Consider the following 14,210-nt stretch of genomic DNA (forward strand, 5'->3'; position numbering starts at 1 on the left):
CACAGGGACCTATGGCTTTTAAGCACAAAGCCAATGGCTGTACATTAAAGGACTTTGGGCTCTGGCCACAGCATCATTCCCTCACAGATGACACATCCCCAAACTGGTAGGAACACCAGAGTACAATGACTATCTCTTCATAATTAAACATAAGCACACAGTGTTCTATGGTGGTTCTCCTGTGAACAGCAACCTTGTACACACATCAGAAGCTCATTGAGCGAGAGAAAAATTTGGAGTTAGAAAAAGGAGACTCAAGGGGCTGGAGGGATGGCTCAGAGGTTAGGAGCACATACAGCATTGAAAGAGGACTTGAGGTTAGCCCCCAGTGCCCATGCCAGGTAGTTCATAACAACCCCAGCTCTGAGAAGATCTGACACTCTTACCCTCCTCTGGCCTCCATGGGCACCTGAACTCATATGCACACACCCCAACACACACACACACACACACACACACACACACACACACACACACACAGAGAGAGAGAGAGAGAGAGAGAGAGAGAGAGAGAGAGAGAGAGAGGGAGAGAGAGAGACTTAATGTGAAGAGACACCATGACCAAGACAACTCTTCTCAAGGACTACATTTAATTTAACTGGAACTGGCTTACAGTTTCAGATGTTCAGTCTGTTATGATCATGCAGGTAGACATGGTGCTAGAGGAGTTGAAAGTTGTACAACTTGATCCAAAGGAGGTCAGGAGACTGGGCTGGAAGAAGAATTCCAAAGAGAAAGATGGAGCTAACCTCTACCCTACAAGTCCTTCAAAGAACATCCTGGAGGAAAGGAACTTCCCCATACATTGTAATCTTCTACTCATCAAAACCCCAGAGACACATCTTCCCTTCTGGAAAAAGCAGAGTGCACTTCTGTGAGCACATGGTCTGCTCTCTAATGTCCTAAGCCTAATGTTGAGCACAGCTCTCTCTTCCTCCAAACCTCAGGCTTCATGTTGCTTTGGTGGAAGCTGTGGGTAGTGGCTCAGCCAGGGCTGGCAACAACTTTCCAAGCCATTCCAAGTTGTCATTTCAATACCTACATTTTGTGTAAACTTCTGTAACCAGTGTTTGTCTTCCAAACCCAACACTACAGTTGACTCTTAAATGACTGCATTTCAGCTAGCAGCTTCTCTAAAAGAAGAAGAAAAAAACCCACCAAGAAGCAACAGTCACTGTATTAACACAGTCAAAAATCACCTCCCAACATCCATGTTCACTGGGGGTATTGAACTAGGACCGCCAAGAATAATTTTACCACTGCAGAAAAGACAAAACAAAACAAAACAAACAAACAAACAAAAAACACAAAAGGAACAACAAAAAACCCTAAAAAAACAAAACAACACTAAGCCAGAATTCCAAAGTTTTGTAACCACCTTATTTTCAGGGCACAGTAAGCATTACTCAGTGCTATTTTACATACAAAAGTGACACAGAAAAACAGTTACAGTAAACCAAGCGTGCACTCTAAGCTATAATGTAAGCTATAACACACTTACAGTAGACTGGTCAGCTAGAGGTCCTCTAAGGGGTGCCCAAGTAGAACAGACTTTATATTTTTCATGGTTGCACAAATTACAACAGAAATCTCAAATCCCATCTTTCCACATTCGTTACATCCAATTGTTTTCTGTTTTCCTATGGCATAACAGACAGTCAACAGAACTCCAGATTTCCTGTCACCCAAGTGGCTGTCACTCAAATGGTTAAAAAAGAGCCCAGGTAGCTCAAAAGAGCCTAGAAAAGCAAGGCTAGTCACACAGATGACAGTTGACACAAAAAATGATGTTTGAAAAGGACACAAACAGCTTAAAGGATTCTCCTCAGTGAGAAGAAAAAGGGAGGGAAAGCTGCACCAGTCCCAGGGAACTTACCAAGGGTCAGACTTCAGGGCCAGGAGAATCCAAACACTCATGTTTTCTGGTGTACTGAATAAGACAGAAGGCAGCCAATGGCAGTTGAGGCTGAAAGATAAGAAGTAGTCCTGGGAATAAAGTGATTACAGCAGCTTCATGGGCTGACTAACTTTTCCTCTCTGTAAGGTGTCTTTCTCCTAGTTGGCCTGTCAGTTGTTACTGGAGATGTTAGGGTCAGAGACTGAAAGATACAATGAGGGAGTTAGGCTTGCACCTAGGTTCTGGAAAGCAACTGGGGCCAGGGAATGTATGCTAGGTTATATTTCCTATATGTATGTGGGCATCCCTGAAAAAGCTGTGGCCAACAGAGAAACAATCTGCAAGAGACATAAGAGAGATCTGGTTCAGCACGGCTTAGTTATCTGGCCTGGTCCAAATTTCTAGAGTCTGACATGGGGTAGTTTATTTGAGCCACATTTAATCACTGGATAATTTTGGAAAAAAGTTTCCCGATGACAATTAATTCTTGGGTACAACAAAGCTTACGAGATGTTCACATTGAAACTTTTTATAAAGTGCATATGGCTTCTTCCATAAAGACGAGTTCTGTTGACTCGAAAACAATGCCCAAGATAAGGATCAGGTAGGGAGAATGACTGAGGTAAGCATCATACCCTGTGGGAGTCAGGGATGTCTTTGTGCTAAGATAACATAGAAGTTACTTAGGCTGTCTTAAAGTACAGGCGATATCTCTCATAAGAATGGGCTTCATGGGCTGAGAATCGATGCTCAAGATCTGGGGGCACGGGCATGGGAAGACTGGGATAAACAAGCACAATAGTTTGGGGGATATGGGTGAAACCTGGATCTCTAGATAGCAAAAAGTCATCAGGTTGTAAACTACATCTATTCCCAGCATTTTGGGTGGAAAACAAAGAAGACATGAGCATGCGTGTTTGAGTTTTCTGGTTTCTCTTCTGTGACCTCCTCTACTCAAGGGTATTGGGAGAGGTCATTTTGTGAGGCCCTGAAGGTGAAGCTTCAGTAGAGACTTTAAGACACTAGATGTGGGGTGCTCACTAAGTAAAGCTACAGGCATGGAGTGGAACCAACCCAAGAGAGAAGCCGTAATGCTGCTGTGGAAGAACTAGAAGGCTAGGTTTCTCAAGGCTGTTGAGCCCAGAAGATTCTATCATGAGTCCCAAATGTAGGACACGTAGCTATAGGATTTGATGTTTGTCCTGCTGTATTTTGGTCTTGCTTTGTCCAGTCTTTACTTATCATCTTTCTGTTTCTTCCTTTTGGCATGGAGAAGTCTAGTCTATGCCATTGTCTAATGGTAATATGTAACTTAAAGAAATAAAGGCAGTTGGCCGCCATCTTTTCCCACCACAGTGAGACACTTTACCCTCTTTCACGTGATCCTGGAATGGAGTCCCAGTCTGTGGTTGCAAGTCACAGCCCACCTGAAAAGTCTTTGACATAGAGTGAGGTGCCTGGTAGAAAATTCAAGAAACGCGACACCCCCTCCAATATTTAGTTCTAACCTTTTTATTTTCAACATGGGAGTATGAGACTCCAGAGGCAAGGGGTGTGATCCAGGAGTTCCTTATTCACTGTGGGAGCTGAAGAAGATGGCAAAATGCAGATTCGCAGGGGTCTCTTTAGTATTCCTGGACTCAGGGTGGGGACCTGGGAGCTGCCTTAACGAGTGCTCATGGATGCAGAGGGACAGGGGAGACATAGAGAAACATTGTCTTTGTCCACCGATCCCAGGGTATACTTGGAGAAACTGAGGGTTGGGTTAAGTGAGGGGCACACATCAAAGAGGTGACAGAGATGGCTTAGAATTCAGGTGTTTGATGCCTAGCTGTGAGACCAGCTGGATGTGACTGGCTTATGAAGATGTTTAAAGAAGTCTCCCCACCTCAAACCCAACGAATCGAATCTACCTTCCCTGCCCCGCCCAGGTATGGGCTGACTGTGACAACTCCCTGTCAGTCAGCAGCCTGGCAGTGCCCCCAGAGAGTGGCAGGGCCAGTTCTAAGCCTTGAGCTGACACCTCTCTCCCTGTCCCACCTGAATTCTGCTGTCCCATGCAGCCATTCATGCCAGCAAGTCCATCTTCCTGGCCCCCGGGGATTCTACATTTTCTTCTTGCTGTTTAGTCTGTCCACCCCAGTTCTATTAGTCTCCCCAACTTGCCATTGTTCCTTGTCATTCATGCCTTCTGAGGGAACCACTCAACATACTTTGTTGGTAGTGTCCTGGTTCTGCTCTTTTTCATAGATTCTAGCCCTGTGTCAGTGTCCCTGAATGATTTTCTCCCCGCCTTGACCACAGACTCCTTCTCATCAGTTCTGATTTAGCATTAATTCCCAAAGTTCATGTGAAGAAGTGATATAGGTGTGTTTCTGTTGTCCCTGAAAGTTCAGTTCTTCTGTTTGAGGGACACCCTTGGCTTGGGAAACCATTACAAAGCACGATGTCACTTGACCACTTCCAGCGAGAGAGGAAGACTCCCATATCACAAAGAAGAAACTGAACTATGAGAAAGCCATAACTTTTTATGGCTACCTGGTCAGAAAGATGGTGCTGTGTGCCAGTCAAGCCTCCTGACCCCAGAGGCAGGCTTGAGTGTTCATCTCAGAGCAGCGATGGGCGGGTTTTTCTTGTGCTAATCCCTGGCATATGATTCAGAACAGGTGCAGCCATCGCCTGCACTTTACAGGGAGGAAATCATGGCCTAGAGAGACGACTTGAACCTCACCTCTCCCGCCCTAACCCCTGAATACCAGGGACAAAGCTGAGATTTGAAGCAGTTGCCATGACATCCGAGCACATTCTTTCATTTTTAGGCACAAACACTAGGAAAGAAATGTAGATGCACCAATCTGGAGAGGATCCCGAGGAGATGGGCGAGGCTGGAAACTAGTAGCTCTTGTCACATCAATGATCCCCAAAACAAACCTCCTTGGAGAGATGGGAAACCATATGATGATGGGGATATTTGTACCATGGTTTGGACACTCTTCCCCTGGCGGCCTCTTGGTCCCTAATGAGTGAAGATGGCCACAGCAAGCATGGTGATGATGCTTCCTCAGTAGAAGACGAGGTGCTGTCAGGATAGCAGTGAAGTGTCAAGACCTTAGTCCTTTTCTTACATTTCTTTTAGATAGGATCTTACTAAGTAGCCCAGGCTGCCTCAGTGTCCACAGTGCTAGGATTACAGGTGTGTACTACCACTCATGACTATTTTTATCCTTTCCATATTAGTGCGTGTGTGTGTGCACATGTGCGTGCAAAGCTCACACACATGTAAAGGTGTATTTCTTTACTTTTGTTTCCACTTTACAGATGAGGGGCTGAAGTTTAGTCAGATCAGTCAACACATAAGTAGGCGAGTCAGTACCCACTGACACTTCTTCCACGTGATGCCATGGACCCCGTGGGGAGTTGGAGCAGCATGCTGGTTAGCTTTTAATGTCAACTTGACACAACTTAGAATCTCCTGATAAGTGATTGATTGCCTTGAGTAATTAATTGCCTTTATCAGATTGCCCTGTGGGCATATCATTGGAGGGATTTTCTTGGTGCTAATGGATGTAGGAAGACACAGCCCATGATGAGTGGCACCATTCCCTAAGCAGGGAGTCCTGAACTACATACACAGGATTAAAATAGCTAGTTCAAAAGCAAGTGGGTGTATGGGTGCATTATTTCTCTGTGTGGTTGTGATGTGACTAACTGCTGAAGTTCCTGCCTTGACTTCCCCTCAATGATGGACTGTAATCTGGAATTGTAAGCCAAATAAACGCCTTCCTTAGGATGATGTGCCATATAAGACAGAAGCGAAGTCAGGGCAAGCAGGAATAGATGCATGACACTTTCTGTAGGTTTCTCACCAAAAGAATTAAGGGAAACTATCTCCAGAGTTTCAACACTCCAGCATTCTCTCTCAAGAACCCCACTTTCACATCTGGCTCCTCCTTTCTCCCACCTTCCCTCCCACAAACATTGCTTCTCCTTCTTCATGGAAGGCAGGTCTTTCACAGTCTCTAGTCCCTTATGCAAGTGCATGGCTGGGAACAGTGGCATTCAGACTCTGAACAAAGGACTGGGAGTGAGCCTCAGTGGCAAAGGAGGTTGGCCAAGTGCCTTCCAGTGTGATTTCAAACAAAGAGGAGCATTGTGATTAAGGCCGCGTTGATCTGTCTTTGAGGGACGGGTTCCGATAACAGCCTATCATGTGCTTCGTGGTGAAGATCCTGGAACGGCCCCAGTGTTGAGCAACTCTGCTCAGAGAAACTCTTGTGGTTCCCACTTGGCAGCATTCTGAACAGAAAGATTTTTTTTTTGGGAGAACATTTATATCACTAACAACAACAATGTTAGGCCTCTGATGGGTGGTGAGGCCCCCACTCTGTCTGCCAGTTAGTAAATTATTTCACAGATAAAGGAATGAATGGGGAGAGAGCTCTTTCTGATTCCTTTGTGTTAATTACCATTAAAATTGTATTAATAACTTGTATGTGCTTCTAATGATAGCAATAACAATCTGAAAGATTGTGGTGTTTTTACATTTTCAGATTTTATTTATTTTGTGTGGCGTGAGGGTATGTGTGTATAGAAGCCTGTGTGTCACACACTCATGTTGGGGGGTCAGAGAACAACTCATAGAACTGGTTCTCTTCTTCTACTATGTGGGTTCTGGGAATTGAACTCATAGAGCAAGTCTTGGTGGCAAGCATCCTTACCCACTGAGCCCTCTTGCTGGCCCAAAGACTTTTTAGATGTTGAATATATTAAGGAAAAGGAGATTAAGAAAAATTTAACCAAGATATGTGACTCTCCCCCTCTATTTTCTCCTAGCCCTTCCTTCTTTGATTCGTTCCTTCCCAGGGTCTTCTTTGTAGCTCGGGCTGGCCTAAATTCTCAGTTCTCCTGTTGCCTCCAGGGTGCTAGGTTTCAGGAGTGTTATCCTCATGCATGGCTGAAGAGGCATGTATATAAGAATACATACATGCATGCATACAAGCATACATGTGTGCATGTGTGTTTGTGTGCATGTTTACATGTATATGTATACGCATGTGTATGTATATCTGTAATTTCTCTCTCTCCCATTCCCTACCCCACAAGACATGTATTTTTGGTACAGGAAAGTCCTTGCTTGTCCTCCTTGCTGTTCATTCCTCTAACACAGAAGGTACATTTCCAACCCCAGGACCTTTGCTCATGCCCAGATTGCTAAGCCTTCCTCTACATAGATTCAAGTTGTTCTTTTGTCTCCTGAAGTTGTCAGCTACTTTCTAAGTGATGGCTTCTCTGACTTCTGTATCTCCAGCTTCTCTGACTTCTGTATCTCCAGCATCTCTCCCTTCCCCCAACCTTTTCAAGCCTCCATATCGTCTTCTCTCCCCTCAGCACCAGACACATATGTGGCATATATTCATTTTGTTTGTAATTAAGCCAGAATGCCCATAGGAGTTTTTAAATCAGTTTAGTTCACCACCGTCCACAGCACCATGCCTGGCTTACTCAACAAACTTTAGTGAAATGAACCGAAGAGTGAATAAAGGAGGAACAAGGAGTGAGTTTGTCCAGCAACACACTTTTGTGGACAAGCATACACTACTAGGGCTGGGAGTCTGTAGGGAGTTAGAAAGGCAAAGCAATTCCAGGGAGACAGGAGAGCCACAGGTTTTCTGACTTCAAAGGATGTGCTCCCCCTGTTTTCAATTGGATGCTGGTGCTGATGGAGCGCTATTAGGGTGTCCGGGCTCCATTTGTAAATGTAAGAAAACCCTGTGATGCCTTTGTCTGCAGTCCTCCATACTGATTAAAGCTCACTGCTCATGCTGCAACATTTGAGATAACAGCATGAACAGGCAAGCATCAGGCCCAACAGCCAGAATGGCTGCCCCAAATAAGATGGATCTACCCAGAGCTGGCCGTGAAGACTTTATTATAAGATAGAATATCTTTGGAAAACTGACTTAGCAGGATCTACTAAATTGGTCACTCCCATCACTTGGTCCAAGTGTACTGTGCACACATGGTACCAATGGGAGGTATTGGGTGCATCCGAAAAAGACTTAGTAACTATAGTGGAGTATTATATGACAAGGAAAATGAACAAACCATGGCTGTATACACAGTATGAATGAATCTTACAAGCAAAAAGTGTAATGAAAGAAACTACTCCGAAGGGCACACGCTGTGCCCTTTCACCCATGGGCACAATAGGGCAAGAGAAAGGAACCTATGGTATGAGATGTCTGAGCAGGAGTTATCCTTAGGGATGGTGATAGGCGGGGAAGTGCTCAAGAGAGACTTCTTATGGGCTGGGGGTAGGGAAGATTGATAATGTTATGGTCCTTGTTTGGATTTTGGTCCCAACAGGAATTGGTCTGCCAGGGTTGTCATAAATGAGCATCATGGCGTAAGTGATGGCTTAGATAATAGAAGTGCATTTTCGTCTTCTTCTGGAAGCAGAAGTCTGAGCTCAAGAAGTGGTTGGGTTGACTCACTTCGAGCCTACTCTCCTTGGATTGCTAATGGCCATTCTTCCCCTGAGTTGTCCCTCTGATACTGTCCAGTGTGTGTGTGTGTGTGTGTGTGTGTGTGTGTGTGTGTGTGTGTGTGTGTTCTGCTTGACGAAGGTGTGATGGAAACTCAGATAGAGACTGTCATAGCCCCAAAGTAAAGGCAGTGCTTCAGTGTGTGCCTCTCAGGAGGCCTCACAGCAGGGTCTGCCTCCTTAGCTCTGACCATCCTCAGCCTTGGCTAAGCAAGACTCATGATGTCCAGAATCTCAGGTTTGGTGCCACCCTCTCTGGTGGAGATTTTTTTTCTTCCTTTTGCACAACAAGTGGTGAGAAAGGTACACAGACAGAGGTCTGCCAGCCATGCCCAGCCAGCTATGCCCGGTCATACACCCCGTGACCTGGAATACCTGATGACTGGTTCCAGCGCCCTTGGCGATCTGAAGTTTTGGAACTAGAATGTCTGGAAGAGACAAAGAGTTTAAATTGGGAGGGTCTTTCTGTGGTTAGGCCTTTCACTGTGTGACTCTGCTCAGGGCTTGCAGCTCTCTGGGCTGTAGGCTCCTCCTGCTCTGCTATTTCTCTCACCTGCCGGACATGCACAGGGAGAGCCCTGCTGAGGTAAAGTGAAAGGTGGCAGAAGGGGCCATCTTTAAGAGACCTTCCACAGTGCTATCTTACAGTCCACACCTCGCCATCCCTGTCTAATGAGGTGGGCGCTAAGGACAGGGCCTAGGGGGATTCGAGAATTCCTGACAGGAAGAGACACAGTCAGGGTCCTGCATCTGGGCCATGATAGAGCAGGATCTTCCTTGAGATGCTCAGTGTGAACTTCAGATTCAGCCTGAAGTGAGGCCCCTCCATGCCCTTGGAGGGGGAGAACTGAGTGCAACCATAAACGTTTCTAGGAAGGTCCTGGAATTGAGCAGGATCCAGCATTCCTTCAGGTCCTAGGGCTCTAAAAGGGCCCAGACCTTAGTAGGCCCTGAGGCCTCAGCACACTGACTCCATGACGGAAGTGCCATTCAGCCTGTAACACTCACCACCGGTCATCACTCAGACAAAGCTAACCCGTCGAAGCCCACGGCTCTGGGGAAGCCTCTAAACGTACTAACCTTGCCTTTTGGCTTCTGTAGTTCTGCTTATGGCCACCTGTTCTTTTTAACTCAAGAAGGCCAACTCAGAACATAGTTTTTGTGCTTAAAGGTTTGCCCTTGGAAAGACTTAGGCCACTCTGAGCTTCCTAGAACCCAGTGTAGTCACTGGCCCACTAACATAGACTTGTAGTAAGTTAAACCTACATCTGAGCAGTCTTCTCTGGTGAATACCCCACAGTGGGAACATTCATAGGTCCCTGGAGTCCCCACAAGACTAACAGGAGCTGTCACAGCCTTTTACTTTCTCACAGAAGCAATGGCATGTCCCTCTGACATTCAGTTCTGTCCCCAGCACACCCAAAAGGAAAAGAGAGACAAACTAGCTTAAGATTCTTTAAGGGTTCAGGTATCCTCTCAAGGATGTGTGAGCAGAATTCTGAGGTAATTTCAGGAATGTCTCTCAGGAATAGCCAGATCCTCACAGGAGGAGACATTTTCCACCATGCCAGAAACTCTCTCCCAGCACATAGACTCCCAAGAGCTCCTGTGATAGTTGGAACTGATTGCTTAGACGGTTAGAGTATTTTGGGGAGTCAGACCAAGCTGAAAACTCTTTCTGCTGCTTTGCAGATGTTCAAACAGAACAGAGATACCACCATCCCCAATCACACACGGCTTTGGCCCACCTATGAACACACAGATGCATTTAAGCCAGCCTGGATTTCTGCAATTTCAGGAAGTCACACTCCTTCCCAAGTCACTGATATGCATGACCTATGGTCTCATTCTCCTTAGGTCCTCAGGGCACAGCCCTGCCTCACCTCTGTTCTGTATTAGCAGAGGTGGCCCATCTTCCAACAGCCTGCTCAGGTCTCTGGTACATTGGCCCAGCCCCCTGTTCCTGATCAGTCTATTGGACTGGGCTACCTACTATTTAAGTGTCTCTCTGCCTTCACTTTGGAAGCAGGTGCAAGAGACCCACATGTCCTAAGTGGCTAGAGCTGTAACCCAGGTAAGCTGTCTCTATCCCCACTCCCAAAGCAAGGAGAGTATCTAGATGAGGAGGGACTTGAGTTCTGGGGTTCATCTTGCCTCGTCACTGATCCCCCAGGCTACCCTTGGGCCTTGAGGTGGGAACTCTCACCTTTGAACATCATGCCTGCCAAAACAGGACACACCATACTTGAGGGAGATAAAATCAGATGAGCTTAGGACTCTTTGCCATCTAGCTCATCTGTATGCAGACATTTTCAGGGCACAGACATGTATGTTGCCTTGAAATGGTCGCCCCTTAATATTGTTGGGATCAGGTTTCTTTCTCTGATAGTCAAAAATAATAATTATGCAAGTGTAAAATGCCAGGCTAGCTTTGTTGAACTGAAGATGGTGTACTCCTGGGAAGAAGGGGACATAACCTGATGTGAGCCAAGTGACAGCTCAGGGCCTGGCACTTAAATAAGCATCCTCATTGCCACCGTTCAGCAGGACCAGTGCTACTTCAGCACAAGTACCAGATGCACAAAGTCATTTGCAGAACTGAGCTTCTCTCTTCTACCCACCTTTGCTTAAAAAAAATCAGCTTTATTTCTTTAGAATTTGCCTACCAGCACAATTGCTGGGCACAGAATCTTTTGCCCTAAACTTATCAGCTAGCCCGTATCAGCCAGCTCCTGCCAACCTCCTCCATCCAGGTCAGAGGCGGAGGCTGCAGGCCCTAGCTGCCCCGAGGCTTTACAGACCGCTGCTTTCTTCTCATTCCAATGCATGGCAGCAAAAGCCCCTTCTCTTTCCCTGCATCTGTTTCCCCCTCCCCACTGCCCCCTACCTAAAAGTCCCACCTGTCCTTTCTGCCCAGCAATTGGCTCCCGGACTCCTTTATTGACCAAATCAAGAACCAATTTGGGAACCAGATCTTCCTATCAGCACCTCCCCCTACAGCAATGGGATAGGTTCTCTTGATGTGATTTTTATGAGACACGAGGAATGTCATGGGGCTGTACACTACTGATAACTAGTAAGACCCTGATCACCTACTGTGATGTTTGGTTTCAATGTCAACTCGCCACAACCTAGAGTCACCTGAGAATGGTGTCTGTTGAGGAATCTTCTAGATCAGGTTGGCCTATGAGCATGTCTACAGGGACTGTTAATTGCATTGAGAAGACCCATTCTAAACGTACGTGCCACCATTTCATGGGCTTGTCCCTAAACTACATACGAGTAGAGAAAACAAGCTGAGTACTTAACGGCAACCTGCAAGCAACAGTCCACATGTTTACTCCTCTGCTCTTGGCTACGGATGTGGTACCTTAAGTTCCTGCCTTGGCTTCCATACAGTAAGGATGGAGCAGTCAGCCAAACAAATCCTTCCATATCTGTGCTGCTTACAGCAATAGAAATTAATCTACAACACCCATCATCACCAAGGTGGGCTGGAAGAAGCAATGGTCCCTTCAGAGTGCAGGAGACTTTCACAAGATAGATCTCTAGTGGGATCATTGCTGAAAACATCAGATCTTCAGCCTCCATCAATCCAGTTAGAGACACAGGTGTTAGATTAGTACACAGGATGGCCCACGAGCATTGTATTAACTTACCATGCAGCCTCAGATAAATCGTCATAGATTCATAAAGATTAGTCAGGCAGAACTCTCACTGAGGTCAGGGAAATGGTCAGGAAGACTTAGAATTGTTTGCAGTTATTTTTACAATTTTTGGGTCACAGCCTGTGACCCAAGCCAGGTTTGGTCCCTGTTATTAATAGAACAGTTTAAAGAGCCAAATTAATAGTGAAAAGCAGGGAAAGGAGTTTTATTCAATAAAACCACATTGAGAAGAGGAACAAGGGATCCAGGGACCACCAACACCCCTAGCCCATGTTTAGGGTCTAAAGTGAGATAGAAATTCAAATAGGGGTCAAGGACATGCCCATCCAAGCAGTCCTGGTCAAGGTGTGGTCCTGTTCACTGTTGACCCATCATCGTCTGGCTTTAGTCTCATCCTGAAGGTGGTCTGAGAAGTTGTTAGAACTGTGTGAAGTCTCTAGGAGACAAGTTTTTTTTCCTCTGGTGGCACTTATTTTTTCTCCTGGTATAAGCCTTTTGGGGGGATTTCCATTTCTTTGGGGTTCATCATTTCAATATTCTGCTAGTCAGATTTTTGAGACACAAGTGTCTCTTCAGAATGTCTTCGCCAGGCTGGTTACAGTTACTCAAACCACAATGAAGATCTACCAGATACCCTTGTTTCTCTCTGTACTTAAAATGCCTTCCCTGCTAGTTTCCATCACAAGTTACAGAATTCAGGATTTCCTTACAAACCAGGAGCTACTCAAACAGTTCAAAAGAACAGTAATGGGTCAGAAGAGTCCCTGCTCCCCCATACAAGGAAACCATCTTCATGCCAGACAAATGACAGAATTCGGGTGCCTTCATAAAAAAAGCCAAAGGATCCTCAAAAATGAGAAGAACTTTATTTTTATTTTCAATTGTATCAATAGATGTAACTCATGGTGTGAATTTGTGCTTGCAATGTCCTCAGAAGCTGGGAAAGGAAAGGGTTACATCCTCTGAAGTCGGAGATAACAGGCAGTTGAGTGGCCTGATGTGGACACTGGAAACTGAACTTAGATCTTCAAGAGAAGGATGTGCTATTAACTTAAGAGCCATTTCTCCAGCCCTTAAAAATGACAAGGAAAAGGGAAAGGCAAGATCTGAGGTACACGGAGCCAGAAGAATTTACCAAGGGTCTGACTGCAGGACTTTTGGAGTCTGAGCACTTATTTCTCTGTCCCACTGGACGGCGGTAGAAAGCAGCTAACAGAAGTGAAAAGATAAAAAGCCCCCCGCAAAAATGACTCCAGAAACTATGGGACAGCTAATCTGAATTTGGGGCCCTGAAGTGAGATTCCAGTTTAAACAGAGGACAGAGGGTATGAACATCTAAAAAGTCTTCCCATCAGGGTTTAACTTGGGGCTGGTGGAAGTCCCAAAGATGTTCTTTCTCCTGACAAAGTTTGTAAGCACAGTTATAAGACAAAATCTTGGGATACAGAAGCCATAGAAGCTAGGCTTGGTCGTGTGTACACCAAGTAAAGACATTAGGACTGGTGAAAAGTAGCAAAGACAATCATTGCATGCTCACTGGGGAGAACAAATAAAGTGGGGGGAGTAGTGGCTTCCAAGTCATTTTTGGTGTAATGATGTCATCTTTAGGTTTAAGTAGAGGAAGGACTGCGGTCGTCTGGTTTCATTTTTTTTTTCTGTGTTAACACTGTGATCAAAAGCAACATAAGAAGACGAAGATTGATTTGATTTACACAAGCAGCTCACAGTACATCATTGATGGAAATCTAGGCAGGAACTCAAAGCAGAACCCATGGATAAACATTGTGTAGTGTCATAATCTTTAGCCTCTGTATAGCCTAAGACCACATGACTAGGGATGGTGCCACCCAGAGTGGGCCAGGCCTCCTGCATCAATTGATAACCAAGACAACTTTCCCATAGACATGTCCACAGGCTAACCTGATAAAGACAATTACTCAATTGAGAATTTTACCCCAGATGATTCTAGATTGAGTCAAGTTGACAATTAATGCTAACTAGGATATGGGGCATGAGGCTAGAAGTCCTGATCAAGGGTGTATTCTGGTTGATCCTTGTTTCAGCTCTGGTTCTGACAGGTGACCTGCTCAAAGAAGTCTTT

The sequence above is a fragment of the Rattus norvegicus genome, chromosome 3, assembly GCF_036323735.1.
Source record: "Rattus norvegicus strain BN/NHsdMcwi chromosome 3, GRCr8, whole genome shotgun sequence".
Classification (NCBI taxonomy): Eukaryota; Metazoa; Chordata; class Mammalia; order Rodentia; family Muridae; genus Rattus; species Rattus norvegicus.